A 14,891-nucleotide genomic window follows, 5' to 3' on the forward strand; every position below is an offset into this window, starting at 1 on the left:
CTGGCAAACCAGAGCAGCGCGCGGAAACACCATTTACCTTCCCACCGGAGCGGTACCTATTTATCTACTTGCACTTGATGTGCTTTTGAACTGCTAGGTGGGCATGAGCTGGGACCGAACAATGGGAACTCACCCTGACGCGGGGACTTGAACTGCCGACCTTCCAATCAGCAAGCCCTAGGACACCCCAGATTCAAACCCAGCATTCGAATCCACTGATCTGCGACCCCAAAAATGGGGTGCCTTAGCCATGCAGCTATTTTGGCCCATCTCCGTTAATGGCAACCTATAGGCCTACTGTTCTGTGTGTCTGGCTAATTAACATTTCAGTAGGCCTCGTTGTTCTACCAGCTATCCCATACATACAGCATAGTAACATCAGCCATCCCACTTGTGCCCTCTGAGAGGCCAGCCGGCTTACAATGCAGAATATGAGTGAGCAGAGTGTCGGGGTGACTCACCAGAGCCTTTGCAGCAACAAGGTTCCAACAACCCCCAACTGAAGTGAGGTTAAAATAAGGAGAGGGGAGGGTATCCTAGCAACAAAGAAACGGCACAACACCTTAATTAAAGCTTGTATTGAATGGTATCTGGGATGGAGTGGGTTCTGAAAGTCAGAAGGGCACATGGAGGCAGGAAGCTGCCAACTAGTCATCACAGCAAAGATCCTCTGCCTTTGACAGCTGAATAAAATACAGCAAAGTAGCAAGCGTCCCTCATGGCTCTGTTTCCTCACACAACTGTGGCACGGAGCTGGCAAAGGTACAGGAGCCTGCCTTTAACAAGTAGGTTTGGCAACGCAACCCTTCAGAAGTACAGCTGGAAGTGCTCTGACGACTGCTTACTACGGTAGTCACACTGAGCTGCTGTGGAGAGTGAAGGCGGAGAATGAAGAACAAGCAACGGCCATCAGGTTGGTGCACAGAGTCCCTAGGCCTCGATGCATAGTAAGTGTTTGTGAGGAAGTTTATAGAGGGAGAGGCACTACTTCAGTGCTGCTCCACTTGTATCAACCTTTCCCCCACTGTGGGGCAGTGGGGAATACAGTAGTTGAGTAAACACTTACCTCTTCCCTGTAGGGAGTTACAAACTTGATAAAAGCCTTGCTGGTTCAGAACAAAATTCCATCTAGTCCAGCATTTTTCACAATGGTTAACCAGACCACAAGCAAGACCCCTCTATTGTAGTTGTTCTCCAGCAAATATTCAGAATAATAATGCCTCTGATCATGGTTTAATATAGCCATCATGACCAGTAGCATCTGGCAGCCTTGTCCTCTTTTAATGCCATCTACATGGTTGCTCATTGGCACATCTTGTGACACCAAATTCATTAGTTTAATGAAGCAGTGCATGAATAAGTATTTATTTTTGTCTCTCCTCTATATCCCACCTTTCACCTTCACTGAATGGCTCTGGGTTCTAAATGTTTAAAGAGGAAGAAAAACCTTTGTCCCCTTCTCCACATGTCTCTCCCATGTCCCCATCCTTTTATTTTTTTAAAAACCCAATGTCAGGCCTAGCAACAGCGGTCGCCATTGGCAGGTACTTACCAATGGTCCATGCCTACTGGAAGGCACATCAACTGATTAGCCGTATTGTTTAGCCTGAGAGACAGTAGCCTAGCAACAGGGGTAGATGGAGAGGCAGGTCCTCCAGCAAATGGAACCACTGGTGCTCACCAGTTAAAATCCTCCACCCAGGGAGACAGGGTTTATCTTCAACCACCTGTTTCCATGGTCCCTTTAACTGCTACCTCCTTGGATTCCCAACTTGGTGGTCAGCCGTACTGCCATATCTTCACCCATTTTAGTTGAAGGAATGTCGGGGTTTGGTTGCTGGAGCTCCTCGTGCACGGCCTTAGACTGGTTATGCACGAGGTACCAGTTGCGGGGAAAGCGGCCAGCGTTCCGCGTGCTTTTGAGCACGGTCGCCGGCCAAGCCTCACAGTCTGAAGGATGATGAGTAAGCCAATTGAAGACTCTGGTGGAGTGTGAGTTCCTAATTGCCTTCTTTAATGAACAGTTGCCTCGTGAAAATAAATATATACCCTGACTCTGAATATGCGGACCAAATTAAAGAAATTAAAATTTTTACTTTACTCCCCCCTTTAACCCCAAAGGAAGACAGACACCGGTTGTATCTTTAGTGGCTTCGGCAGAACCCGCATAGGCTCGTCCCCTAAGCTAAGTTCCCCTAAGCTTAAAGACCCTGCGCGCCCGATCTTCCGCGAGGCTAACTAAATAAACTAAAACCGAAATATCTTCCGCGGGCCTAACCCTAGGCTAACCTAAAAGAAAACCTAACTAAAACTAAAACCGAATGATCTTCCGCGATCTAACTCTAACTAAAGAAAAACCCATCCAACCCGTCCAGCCCGCTCCTAGCCCCTTAAACTAAACTTGACTTCAACTAAAACCCAACTAAAAGAACATGAACGAACTCCTCTCAAAGAACGTGCTGTCTCGTGCCTAGGCGGGGTGCCTCTGCCTTTTATTAGGGAACAAACGTGACATCATCATTAGTACTTTAACCAATAAAATCACTGTTGCTGCCCTCCAAAAAGGCGGGAAGCAAGTTTAACGCTCATTAACAACTTTGAACATGACCGGATCTACAAAATAAAGGCGGATTAATCTTGTAAGTGAATCACACTATTCATTCATGCTTTCACTTTCGCTTTTACGCGCAATTATACCAAAAGTAGACCTCGAAAAACTTATAAAATAACCAAATAAATGTGAATCCATGGCGGATCCGTGAAACGTATTCCGACATATCATCTTTCTTTTTTTGTTTTAAATTAAATTATTTTTGATTTAGTTATATAAAAAAGGAAGGTTAGAGATATCATAAGCATTTATCTGACATAAACATTACCATTTGCTTCGATATAAACCTTGACATGAAAAGGCAAAGCGTCAACAGTGCTGACAGTGTCCACATCAAGACTGTGATATAAACACTAGCAACACCATCAACATCCATCCCCTTCATAGGAGGAAATACTTGTACAATAATGTAGCAATAAAGTCATGAAAATAACAAACCACTAGCCAAACATAAAAAGTGATCGATCCGATACACTGTAAACCTTTTAGGCATATATAAATACTTCAATACGTAATGTAACACAACAAATCACCTCATAAGCATATATACTTTCGCGTGCAGCGTAAAACAACAAATTACTCCCCAAACACAAGAGAGGACCTGATACAGGTCCAAAATTAAAAATAACGGATAACGACTGCCCAAACATAAGAGAGGTCCCGATCCGGGACCCAAAATTAAAGTATAACTAGAGCTGGGGCTACATGGCCTACCCAGACCCCTCCCCCATTTTTTTTAAATTTTTTATTTGGAAACTAAGGAAAATGGATAAGGAAACATAAAAGGTGTGTGGCACTGAGGCTACAGAATCGAGGGAACTTTCAGGAAGGCAGATTCTGGACTTACCACAGCGACCACAGGTAACGGGGAACTAGGGTCCGATTCCAGAGAGGGGATTTAAGGCACCTAAGTACAAGTGGTTTGCGCCACTAGAGGGGATTTAAGCTACCTATATAAAGGTGTCCCAGCCAGGATGAGGATTTAAACCATCTACGCAAGGGTTTCCAGCGAAACGAAATTGGAATTAAACCAGCTACATAAGGGTCTCCCATTAACAGCAGGAAACAAGGTGAAGGGAAAAGCTGGGAACCTGGTTTACTGCCAAAAGGTAGCATATAGAGGGGGAATCTTTAAAGTAAATAGGGGTACCAAAAGGGTAGGACGCCACCAGACTTGACACATATATCTTGAACAAATCCGAGAATGACCAATTCTTTGACCAAAGGAAATATTTCAAATAAGGCATATAAGTGTTACCACATTTTAAACTACAACTTTTGTAAGCACAACGTGGAGATTTAGGATTATTGAAATAAAACATATATGCATGAATATGTCTATGACTAGAACTGCACAAAGATGATATTTTTAACCTTTCATAAACATTTCCATATCATCAAAGTTGTGACGCTCTAAATGGAAACCATTTCAGAAAAATTATCATATATATAAACACCCATATCATTAATTACCAAGCTATATGGAAAACACATGTAATATGCGAGGCGGATATTTCAAGAAGCATACAAAGGCAAATATGCAATTTTTACAAGTACAATATAAAGTACAAGACAGGTTTAGAACTGCAAAATGGTGTTGGAGAGGAGGATGAAGACGATGAATGAGTTGCCGGTCGTCTTCTTCTCCGACTACACATGACCATGTAGAAGAAATAGTCCTGGAACTCAGGAAAAGTTCATGGAGCTCAGGAAAGTACTGAAACATCGAATTCTGAAGAAACAACGATACCTGTAGAAGAAAGGAGGTTAAGCAAGCAAATCAAGGTGATCTGCTAGTGAATGCAGGTATGAGAGTAACTGGAACAAATCCAGGCAGCCAGGAACCAGAGGCCGCCCAGAGGCAAACAAAATGCATAGATTGAGGATAGTTGCTGCATTTGACAAGGCGTTGGGCAAAAATTGCCAGGAACCGTAGTTCTCCATGGCTTGGCCAAATTTTAGAAACTTCCTCTTAAGGAACAGAAACAAGTCCCTTGCTTTGAGAAACTGGTGTGTTCAGACAACGAGTTGAATATTCTCAGCATGCTGTTAATATAGAGGATAATAAAGAAACAGGAAGCTAGCCAAAGAACCAAGAGTTCCGCCGGGAATTATAGTTTTCCAATCAACCACCGCCAAAGTCAGCACAGAACATAACAAGGAATGTTCCATGGCTGGCGATTGGATTAGTGAGTAAAGGAAAAGTGAATAAATGTGAGCAATGCAGAGAAGAACAATGCACTTTTGTAACAGTGCTTGCCAGGGGCTTGTAGAGAGAATGAGCTCTTTAATTAGGGCCTCTGCTGCGACGAGCTTCTCGGATGTCAGCGGCCATTGGTCGACCCACACAGGGGGTCCTTCCTTCCATGTGAGTGGAAGAGCATGAACTGGCGCTGATGCAGAGGCCCACATCAAAAATGAGTGTGGATAACAGTTCTTGCTTTAGACAACAAGTCTCTACCCCAAAGGGTGATAGGCACATCCATAACAAGTGGACGGAGCTGCACCATGGAGCCTGAGTCTGACTGGAAGGTAATCGGATGCACGCTCTGGTGGGCGGGTTCGAAACCTCCGACTCCGAAGACTTCCTGGGTGACAGTCGTTGCCCACTGGTCAGGCCAATCCTTTCTGGCGATCACTGTGACATCTGCGCCTGTATCAAGAAGACCCTTGATCTTTCGTCCACCCATTTCTAAGACGAGATGAGGGCGTTCTTCTGTAATCTTGATTAGCGCCATTGCTGTCTGAGGAGGCAAAGAGTCTACAGGAGCTGTAGGCGTAGAAGTAAGCAAATAGAGTCTGGCAATTTCCAAACCTTTTGTTAGGACACAAGGAACAGTTGAAAATCCTGGAATCAGCAACTGCGATGAATCTGTGATTCGAACTAGGCCTGCAGTCAGTGTGACTGTGGCAGGGAGGCGATCCATCCTAGGCAGGATAAGGCAAATTGAGGTGTCTGGGAATGGACCACGAATGGATGTTGGCAATTGCTGAGCAAACCATGGATTTGAAAAGTAACAGTCCTCTGTTAAGAAGAGTGGTATACCTGGGACAGAAGATTCTTCTTGTTCTTCGTTGGCAGTGTTTGAAGATATCTTTTTGGCTTCGGGTTTTTTGCACTGCTGAAGTTGGCAACTCTGAAGCTGCTTGGCGTTGAGTTGGCAAACTTGAGGTTCCTCTGTTGGTAAGAGTTGCTGATGCTGTCGAACCTGTTGGCATTCAGTCAGTTGTGCATCAAACTGGCAGGATGGAACTTCTTCTTTGACACAAGGCAATCGAAGTTGTTGTTCATGATAATTGTTTGATTGTGGCTGGCTGAGCTTAAAAGCTGGAGGTGACACAAAGGTGTGGACATTGTTAACTGGAGTGATGTTTAAGCTTCCACAAGAGGGAGCTGTCTCACTCACTTGCATTCTTTGGCCACATGGAAAGTGATCATCAGCTGGGTTGCAACTTGAACACTGCTGTTTCATCAAGGGCAAATGTCCTTCAATGACAGATTGACCTTGATTTGAAGATGAATAAAGCTCAGGAGTTGCGAGATTGATCTCAGTAGGATGTCTTCTCAACGTTGAAGGCAATTCTGCGATCAGAGGCTTGACTGTGATTGCTTGCTGTGAAGCAGGATCAACATCAGCAGGAACTGAAGGGCGGTCAGCAGAAGGTGAACTGAATGCTGTGTTCTCTGCTGGAACCCTTTGAATAGGTAAGGCAGATGATGAAACCTCTGGAACCTGAATGCTTGATGAGGTCACATCTTTTCTCTGGACATCTGAAGAGTGGATATCTCTCTGGATCACTTTTTTTTCCTGATGACCTGGATAAGGAGTAGCGTTGTTCACCTTTCTGGGATGGTTGACCTTCATGATGTTCTTGAACTTGCACCCTATTGTTTTACCGGGGCCGGGGCGCGGCCCGCAGAACCGTTTCCCTGAACTGGAGATGAGGTAGGTGATGTGTTTTGTGGATTCAAGCGACAATCATTCGCCCAATGAAATCCTTTCTGACAGATGGGACATCTCTCTGGCGGCTTGGCAGAAGGCCTTGGCGTTGTTGTGCATTGCGACCGGAAATGCCCATCGCCTCCACACCCATAGCACTTCTTGACTGGCGTAGAGCTGTCTTGACGTGGCATCTGTACCGCAGCTGCCAAGAGCTGTGCTTTGTAGGAGTGGGTACCGACATTCTGGCAGACGCGTAGCATCTCAGTCAATGTGGCATCTGGACGAGCTGCAACTGCTGTTAGGGCATTCTTGCAGTCATCATTGGCATTTTCAAAGGCAAGTTGTTTTGTCAGCATGTTTCTGGCATGACGATCTTCTATCTGGCGTTCCACTGCAACAATCAGGCGATCCACGAAGTCCCCATAAGGTTCTTTTGGACCTTGCCTAACTGCAGCGAATCCTGATACTGAGCTAGCATCTGTGCGATTGGGTAGTCTGCGCCAAGCTTTGACTACAATGTCTGCTATGGTGACAAGTGCAGCATCAGGTATGGCTAGCTGTTGATTGAGATTGGAGTAATGTCCTGATCCTGTGAGCATATCTTCTGTGGCAAGTGGCGTTGCACGTCTGGCTGCTACTTCTTTCCACTCTTGCAGGCACAGAAGAGCATCTGTAGGCGACAGGAAGGTGCGAAGAATCAACTTCCAATCAGATGGCAGAAGTCTACTAGTGGACAGTCCTTCAAGTAAACTTCTAGTATAAGGAGCTTGAAGTCCATTTTCGCGTATGGCTTTTCGCAGTTCACGTAGTGTTTCAAAAGGAATGGCTTGATATCTTGCAGGTTGTCCTCCATTAGCACGAATCACTGGAAAGATGTGCATTGGATCAGCACTAAAGTCTATTTGTCCCAAAGCTGCTTCCAAAGCTTGGGTTCTGCAGATGGGCTGCATTGCTGTAGGGTCTGTAGGTGGCATCAGTGAGTTTAAATCTTCTTGATGCTTTCCAAATGATGAGCCACTAGATGGTGCTAAAGAGTCTTTGACATCTGGATGCCTTGAAGATGGCTGACTATGAAGACAAGATGGCTGACTTGAAGTTGGATGAAGACAAGATGGCTGACTTGAAGTTGGATGAAGACAAGATGGCTGACTTGAAGTTGGAGCATAAGGTTGTTGGCTCTGTACTGCAAGTCCTGGCATCTGGATCATCATTGTTTGGCTTTGCTCTTGTCTTGGAATCTGCATTGGCATTGGAGGTGCTGAAGGGTTGGTAAATTGCTGTTGTGCTGCTTGCATTGAAGCTTGGATTGCTGTTGATTGGAAATCAGCTTGCTGCAAAACTGGAGCTGCTGGCTTGAGCGCGGCCTGCAGGGCAGCAGGGTTTGCTGGCAAAAAGGCTGCTTGCTGCTGCTGCTGCTGGATCGCTGGCAAAAGCGCGGCTTGCGATGGAGGAAGCGGGACCGTTGCTTGGAGCGAGGTCCGCGGCTGCTGCTGACTTGAAATCGCTGGCTGGTAAAAGGCCTGCGATGACTGCTGAGCGACTGGCGGTGGGGCAGTCCGCGGCGGGGCTTGAAAGGCCGACGGCGTCTGCTGCACCGGCACAGGCGGCAATGAATCTGGCAATGACAAATTGGACAAGGGCGAGTGCGTGTACGACAACGGGGCCTGAACTGGCTGCTGCGAGGGGGCCGAAAATGGCACAACCGCAAGCGGCAGCACAGGGGCACTATTAAAAGCAGTATTTCCCAAATTCACTGTTCCATTAAGCAAAATATTTCTTGGAGCGATTTGTTGAAAGCAGTTTCTTACTTTGCTCCATACTAATTGTACAGGAATTCCGATTTTCGGGTTGGCCATAAATTCTAACCCGATCCTTTCCCATGAGGCTAAATCTTTCGTTCCTTCCTTAGGGACCCAGGGACAAATTTCCCCAATGGTTTTAACTAAAAGCTCTACTTCTGATTCAGAGACAGGGTGACCATTTCTTTTCAAAAGGTACAATAAATCTTCACAAAATTTTACTTGAGCAGTTGAGAGTGAGGAGCCCATTTTTAAACACTTTTCCAAACTTTTCCTCCCCCACCCGTAGGCTTCTACTAGGGGACACCGGTTCTACCCGTAGGCTTTAACCGAAAAACCTGGCACCCGTAGGCTTTAGCCAGAAAACCTCCGCCCCCACCCGTGGGCTTCTACTAGGGGCTACCGGCCCTACCCGTAGGCTTTGACCGAAAAACCTGGCACTCGTAGGCTTTAGCCAGAAAACCTTTCCCTCCCACCCGTAGGCTTTTTCGGGAGACACCGGCCCTACCCGTAGGCTTTGACCGAAAACCCTGGCACCCGTAGGCTTTTGCCAGACCCTGGCACCCGTAGGCTTTTGCCAGAACCCTTCCCACCCGTAGGCTTTAGGGAAGACCTTACTCTGCCCGTAGGCTTACACTAAACTCCTTGCCGCTCTACCCGGGGACCCCTTGGGGCAAAATATACGCGCGCGACTTCTATTTACACTACTTTGGGCAAGCGGTGGATTCGCGCTACTGCAGCGAAATCCTGGATAAACCGGGCCGTTATACCTCACCTCTCAATGTCTGTTTCCGAGCCACTTCCGATATGTTGCCTTTTACCGGAGTCTTCGTGGAAGCGATTTTTGACTACGCTTTGCCTCACACGGGGCACCACTTGTCGGGGTTTGGTTGCTGGAGCTCCTCGTGCACGGCCTTAGACTGGTTATGCACGAGGTACCAGTTGCGGGGAAAGCGGCCAGCGTTCCGCGTGCTTTTGAGCACGGTCGCCGGCCAAGCCTCACAGTCTGAAGGATGATGAGTAAGCCAATTGAAGACTCTGGTGGAGTGTGAGTTCCTAATTGCCTTCTTTAATGAACAGTTGCCTCGTGAAAATAAATATATACCCTGACTCTGAATATGCGGACCAAATTAAAGAAATTAAAATTTTTACTTTACTCCCCCCTTTAACCCCAAAGGAAGACAGACACCGGTTGTATCTTTAGTGGCTTCGGCAGAACCCGCATAGGCTCGTCCCCTAAGCTAAGTTCCCCTAAGCTTAAAGACCCTGCGCGCCCGATCTTCCGCGAGGCTAACTAAATAAACTAAAACCGAAATATCTTCCGCGGGCCTAACCCTAGGCTAACCTAAAAGAAAACCTAACTAAAACTAAAACCGAATGATCTTCCGCGATCTAACTCTAACTAAAGAAAAACCCATCCAACCCGTCCAGCCCGCTCCTAGCCCCTTAAACTAAACTTGACTTCAACTAAAACCCAACTAAAAGAACATGAACGAACTCCTCTCAAAGAACGTGCTGTCTCGTGCCTAGGCGGGGTGCCTCTGCCTTTTATTAGGGAACAAACGTGACATCATCATTAGTACTTTAACCAATAAAATCACTGTTGCTGCCCTCCAAAAAGGCGGGAAGCAAGTTTAACGCTCATTAACAACTTTGAACATGACCGGATCTACAAAATAAAGGCGGATTAATCTTGTAAGTGAATCACACTATTCATTCATGCTTTCACTTTCGCTTTTACGCGCAATTATACCAAAAGTAGACCTCGAAAAACTTATAAAATAACCAAATAAATGTGAATCCATGGCGGATCCGTGAAACGTATTCCGACAAAGGAATTGTTTTGGAACATTTCTCAACCCCTTTTTGGTTTTACCACCCTGAATGATGTGTCATTCATGAGCTTCGCCATGTCACCTCTCATCCTTAACTCAGTTTCATTTATGAGCATGTTAAAAGGCACCAATCTCACTATAAATCCTTTGTGGGGTAGGGACGCATATTACATCCTTCCATTGTTAGAAATCTACATTTTTCCTTGTTCTTTGCTTTCTGTTCTTTTTAACTAGTTACCAATCCATAGGAGGGTCATATTCCACAGTCTACATTTATTCAGGCGACTACAGTGAAAGTATTCTTGCTTATTTAACGGGATTACATTCTGCCTCTCAGGGCAAAGCCTGCCCAAGGTGGTTTTACAAAAGTTAAAACAAAATTAAAAAATTCCTTCCAGTAGCACCTTAAAGACCAGCTAAATTTGTTATTGGTATGAGCTTTCGTGTGCATGCACACTTCTTCAGATACAAAAGTTAATTAGCTTCAAGCATCATCATCATCAACAACAACTTTATTATTTATATGCCATCCATCTGACTGGGTTGCCATATAACACAATAATTTTACTTTAAATACATAGCAAGAACATTGTGCTTTCAAATAATTTACAGTACAATCTATATGTAATGCTTTCAGTCAAGGTCTTTCCATAAGCTACTTTCAGTTCATCCACCTATGGTCCCTACTGCTGCCTTGTCTATCAACCAAAGTGGTACTCGCACATTATAGCTTCCTCCACCTCCTGCATTTGATGGTCCAATGCCTCCCTTTGTGCTTTTGCGCTAATGATGAAAATATTTTGGAATCTGAGTAGCCTTCCCTTTCGATCATGGCTCATTAGACTATCTGGACTTTCTGTTCTCCAAATCCTTTCAAGGACTCTCATCTGCAGGAGTATCCAAGCAACTGGAGAAGTAACCATGGAGGGGCTGTTCAGAGGAAAGGAAACACAAGCCCACAGGAGCCAAGGTTCATATGTCACAACAAACTGGAGTCTGGTGTGTTTAGTTTAGGGTTTGTTTCCTCTCCTGCAGAGCACAGTCAGGAGCGAGAGAATAATAAAGTGTTCATGCACATTAAAACATACTTTATTTTAAATGATGAACATAAACATAAGAATATATGAAGAGTCTGTTGGATCAGGCCAGTGCCCCATCCTGTTCTCAGCAATGGTGATCAGATGCTTATGGGAAGCTCACAACCATGACCTTGAGCGCAACAGCACTCTCCCTTCCTGTGGTTTCCAGCAATTGGTATTCAGAGAGAGCATACTGCTTCTGACAGTGGAGATAGAACATAGCCATCCAGGTTAGAAGCCATGATAGCCTTATCCTCTGTGAATTTGTCCAATTCTCTTTCAAAGTCATCCACAGATTAATTTCTTCTCTTTTATTTGGTCCAACAGCCTTTCTTTTTCCAAATTCTGCTCCCTTTTCTTCTTGGCTTTTTCCCTTATAAGGAACCCTCTCATCACCGCTTTACTTGCGTCCCAAACAATTCTATTCTCCACTTGTGTGTTCAAATTTATCTGAAAATACTCTCTTATCTTCTTTATGGCTTCGTCCATAACCTTGGGGTCTCTCATCAACGCATCATCCATTCTCCATCTAAAAGAATCCTTGGAGAATTTTTTTAAGTCCAATTGTACCACATTGTGGTCTGAACAAGTCTTGGGGCAGATTTCCGCCTTCTGTATTTTGGGTGCCAATCCTCTAGAAATCCAGATGTAATCGAGCCTTGACCACGACTTCTGTGGTTCTGAAAAATAAGTTGCCTCAGTTTCTGTTGGGTTTTTCAGTCTCCATGTATCTATTAAGTCCAAATTATCCACCATCTCAAAGAAAGTTTTGGGCAGTTTCCCTTCATTTGTAATTTTAGTCCTTTGTGACCTGTCCATCAAAGTGGAAACTGCCCCGTTGAAATCTCCTAGGCAAACCAAATTATAGTCCAAATAGTCCAAAAACAAGTCATGGAATTTTTTTGTAGAAAATTGACTTTCCCTCATTTGGTGCATAAAGTCCCAGAATCAGGTATTTGTCGCCTTGTACCTTAATCTCAATTGCAATATATCTCCCTTCTTCATCCTTGAACAGCTGCCTTGGATTAAATTTTTCTTTTGCATAAATCACAACTCTTCTCTTCTTGACTTTGTCAGATGATATAAATTCTTGGCCTAGCTTCTTATTCTGTAAGATCCTTCTGTGATGCCGGATCACATGGGTCTCCTGTAAACAAATTAAGTCCAAATTCTTCTTTTCTAATGCGTGGTATACTCTGTGTCTCTTCGGTCTCTGGTTCAGACCGTGAACATTCCACGTTAACACCTTCAACGCCATCTTATAATGCAGCCCCTCCCGTCGCTCCTTCTTCTTCTTCTTCTTCTTCTCCTTCTCCTTCACCTTCACCTGGGCCTGGTCTCTCTGGACCAGCTGGGAGCTAGTACAATCTCGCTGGATCGAGTGACGAGCCTATGAAGTCCGCTGCGTATTTGTCCAAAAACCTCTTCTTGTCTTCAAATGATCTTATTCTTATCCTTCTTTCTTTGTACTTAAAAGTTAGGCCTTCTGGAAATTCCCAGCTGAAGGCGATCTTTCTTGCTCGCAATTCCGTTGATAAGTCGTTATAGTCAAATCTCCGGTTCAGGAAGTAACGTGGGATGTCCTTATAGATGATTACTGCTTTCTGCTGGACCACCAGGTTTTTCTTATAATGGAAATCAAGAATCTGGTCTCACTGATATCTATTCTGGAACACTATCATACAATCATTAACCGGCTTTGAACTCTTCTTTCCTTTTGATCCAAATCTGTAGACCTTCAAAATAAATGCTTGCAAATCACTTTCTTCCAGCTCCCAGAATGTGGAAAATTCCTTGATTATATAGTCCTTCAAACTATCTTGCTCCAACTCAGGCAAATTTCTCAATCTCGTCTCTCTTTCCTTAAGTTGTAAAAAGGCAAGAGATTCTTGTACGTCTCTTTGTTGAGATTCAATCCTCTGTATTTTCTCAGGATCCACACTTTCAATTTTGTTTTCAACTGTCTTAATTTTTTCTTTAAATTCCTCTGACTCCTTTTTAAGAACTTTGACCTCTTTGCCAATCTTGTCAATCGCGGCCTTGTTCTCCTTGACCATCTTCTCAACAGCACGAATTGAACTGTCCAATCTATCTGACGATTCTTTAATATCACTTTGTAATTTGTCTCAAGTTTCTTTAATGTCACTTTGCAACCTTTCTGCCATGGCCTGCAGATTGACATTGACTCTTTCAATAGCTGAAAGCATTTGTTCTTCAAGGCTTTTGGTAACAGAGGCTTTTCTCTTTTTTCCCTCTTCTTCTTTCTTTGTTTTTGCCCTTGTAGTTGGAGTTATCTCTTGCATTTCCAAAACACTCTGGTGCTGGGAACTCAAGGTCACTTAGCTAGTCACAGTGAGCCAGACTCAAAACAGTCCTAAAAGTAAACACCAGGTGGCCAGCAGGCAAAGTCAGAGAACAAAGAGCAGGGCAAACCCAGCAACTTCCTTCAAAACAAAAGTTCCCTATAATCCCAGCTCCACAGTCTTGCAATAGTCCTAGGCGCTTAAAGTGCTAAAAAGTCTAAAAAGTCTTCCAAAGTCAAGAAAAGTAGCCAGTCCAAGTAAAACCAAGTCAGTTGTTACTTAAAATCCAAATAACAGTATGTCTCAAGCAGTTCCAAGTAAAACAGTAGCAGTGAAACAAAAGTATCCAGTTGAAAACAGAAGTCGGAAGCAATAAATACAATGTTTCCGCTGCCCGCTAACTGACCCGGACTCCTTATTCCAAAGGGTGAGCGGTGTCTTCTTTGGAAATTTGTAAATCCAATGAAAGAAATCAGTAAATTGTTCCAATAATACCCCAAACCGGGGTCTTAAAAAGTCACTAAAAGTCTCTAAAACCAGCGCTATTCTTCACTACAAAGCTAAAGCGGCTCCAGCTCCATTGACGTTACTTTGATCTTGCCGCTGTCAGAGAGAGACGGACTTCCTCATTTTAAATCTCTCTCCGTAAGCCAAATTCCTTCACTTTACAGTCAAATTAAGCTCCATACTTACATAGTCCTTCTTTTAAGTCCAGATTGAGGAAAAGCGGAGCGCTCGAAATCTGGCAGATCCCGCTGCTTCGTGTCCTCGGTTAGAGATGGCTTCTTCAGCACTGTACCGGAGCCTCACTCACCCAATCCTCCCTTTTACAAGGGTTGCTCGGGAGTCTGGTGCCCGCTAGAAACCCGGGTCCACGGGACGCTCCACCCGTGATTTTACGGAGCCCACAGCACGGTTGCGGTAGCTCCAATCCCCGAGAACACCAGAGTTGCCTCGGAGCCGAGACAACTCCCGACTGCTCGGAATGGTGCCCACACCGGAAGTCCCTTCCTGCTCACTAAACCCTGTAACCACTTCAGCTTCCAGCATCTCCTCCTCCCAGCCTGCTGTCTCTGATCACTCATTGTCATCCCACCACCACTCCCCTAGCACTAAGCCTGCTTCCCTTGGGGGTTCCCCAGCTGGTTCCTCCCACCAAGAAATACGTCCAAACTAGTTCAATGTCACATTTCATCAGATAAGTGGTGTACAGAACTGTAGCCAAAGCACTATTCAAGTAGATGTGTTAACTCAAATATCTCAGGTCCAGGGCCAACACACGTTCACGCAATCAGTTGGGAGACTATAAGAGAATTTGGA

Source organism: Lacerta agilis, chromosome 2 (genome assembly GCF_009819535.1).
Source record: "Lacerta agilis isolate rLacAgi1 chromosome 2, rLacAgi1.pri, whole genome shotgun sequence".
In the NCBI taxonomy this organism is placed as follows: Eukaryota; Metazoa; Chordata; class Lepidosauria; order Squamata; family Lacertidae; genus Lacerta; species Lacerta agilis.